The sequence below is a fragment of the Solanum tuberosum genome, unplaced genomic scaffold (assembly GCF_000226075.1).
Source record: "Solanum tuberosum cultivar DM 1-3 516 R44 unplaced genomic scaffold, SolTub_3.0 scf00484, whole genome shotgun sequence".
NCBI lineage: Eukaryota > Viridiplantae > Streptophyta > Magnoliopsida > Solanales > Solanaceae > Solanum > Solanum tuberosum.
This window is the reverse complement of record NW_006239414.1, coordinates 180,525-183,005: the sequence shown is the minus strand read 5'-3', so window position 1 is coordinate 183,005 and position 2,481 is coordinate 180,525.

The following is a 2,481-nucleotide window of genomic DNA, read 5'->3' as shown; positions in this document are numbered from 1 at the left end:
TTTGAACCTGTTTAGAATATCCGAAATGTATTTCTGCTGGCATATGAAAATTCCATCACTGGATTGCAACACTTCCATGCCAAGAAAGTACTTCATGACTCCAAGATCAGTCATTTCAAAGATTTTCTCCATTTCATCCTTGAACCTTTGGATTAGTTCAATTTTGCTTCCTGTCACAAGCATGTCATCCACATAAATTGAGACAATTAAGGACTCACCTGCAGTGACTTTCTCATACAGAGTAGCTTCACTTTGACTTCTACTAAAGCCAAGTTGGATGAGATGATTGTCCATCCTCTCATACCATGCCCTTGGGGCTTGTTTTAGGCCATACAAGGCCTTCGTTAAGAGATAAACTTGATCCTCTTTTTCAGGAATTGAGAAACCATCAGGTTTCTCTACATAGATCTCTTCAGCAAGCAAACCATTCAAAAAAGCTGATTTGACATCAAGTTGATGAATCTGCCAGGAGCTATGAGATGCAAATGCAAAAATAAGCTTGATTGTGTCATACCTTGCTACAGGAGCAAATGTTTCCTGGTAATCCACAAAATATTGTTGTGCGTATCCCTTCACAACCAATCTAGCCTTATGTTTGAAAACTGTTCCATCAGGATTGAGTTTTGTCTTGAAAATCCATTTTACACTAATAACCTTGCGATTTTTAGGTTTGTCAACAAGCTGCCAGGTTCCGTTCTTCTCGATCATGTCTAGTTCATCTTTAATAGCTCTCCTCCATGCCTGAGAGTCTTGTGCTTCAGCATAGCTTGTTGGTTCAGAGGTAACCAAGTTACACCGCTGATAGACATCTTTCAAGGATCGAGTTCCCCTCACTGGTACATCATCCACTAGTTCATGTTCTGATAGTTGAGGCTGCTCTTTTGAAAATAAATCAGAATAAGAGGTCTTCTGATTTTTCCAATCCCGACCAGCTGCTTCATCAAACTTCACTTCTCGGCTGAGAATTAGTTTTTCTGATTTCAAATAGAATATCCTGTAACCTTTGGATGAACTATAGCCCATAAATATGCCTTTATGAGCCTTGTTGTCCAGCTTAGTCCTCTTTTTTTCTGGAACTCGATAATAACATATATACCCAAAGATTCTGAGATGGTGTACTGATGGTTTGTTCCCACACCAAGCTTCATATGGAGTCATGTCCTGCAAGGCCTTAGTAGGCAATCTGTTCAGCAAATATACAGAGGTATTAACTGCCTCTGCCCAAAACTGATTTGGGATCTTTCTTTCGAGAAAAATACATATGGCCATCTCCATTACTGTCCTGTTCTTCCTTTCAGACACGCCATTTTGTTGTGGAGTGTATGGTAATGTCAATTAACGTTCAATACCTGTGCTATTATAAAACTCCACAAACTGAGAAGAAGTATATTCTCCTCCATTGTCGGACCTTAAAGCCTTAATACTAAGATTACATTGATTTTCTACTAAAGCTTTAAATTGTTTAAAAACATCAAAGACTTCACTCTTCAGTCTAATGATATAAACCCAACACATTCTGGTGTAGTCATCAATAAAGAGGAGAAAGTATTTGTTACCACTCAATGAATCTGTTTTCATTGGGCCGCAAACATCCGTATGAATGAGCTGAAGTTTCTGGTTAGCTCTCCATACTTGATTTGCTTGAAATGGCAATTTTGTTTGCTTTCCCCGTTGGCAAGTTTCACAAACTTGAGCATTAGAAAGAAATTCAGGCATATTTTCCACTAGCTCCTTCTTTTGAATCTCTGCGATGCTACTCAGATTGAAGTGACCAAACCTTTTGTACCATACGTTTGTACATGTTTGTGAAGTAATAGTGTAAGCCTGCTCAGTTATTTTATCCCAATCAACTGAAAACATTCTGTTGCTCATCTTGACATAAAATAATTCTACTCCAGAATGGTCAGAAACAACACATTCACGATTTTTAAAATGCAGAGAATAATTATTTTCAAGTATTTGTCCAACACTTAACAAATTTTGACTCATATCAGGTGTGCACAAAACATCAAAAATAATTTTGATACCTGATATTGTTGAGATAGACACTATACCTCTGCCTTTGACTTCTACTGCCTCACGGTTTCCCACTTTTACTTTAGATTTGTATGTATCATTGAGGAATTTGAACATTTCAACATCATTGCACAAGTGATGTGTGCAACCACTATCAAGAAGCCATGAATCAGAGGATTCATTGATTGAAAAGTATGAAACTGCAAAGAGTTGCTCCTCATGTGCATCTGCAGCTTCTGCTACCTGTGCTTGCAAAGCACCAGAGGCCTTTGCTCTTGATTTTCAGACCTTGGATATGTGCCCCGTCTGCTTACACTTGCCGCATATAGCATCGACCCTCCACCAACAGTACTTCTTCAGATGTGTAGTTCTTTTACAATGTTTGCACGGAGGGAACTTCTGCTTCACGTCTCCACTATTATTTCCTCCATCATGCTTGCCCTTATTCTTTTGGTTGACATGTTG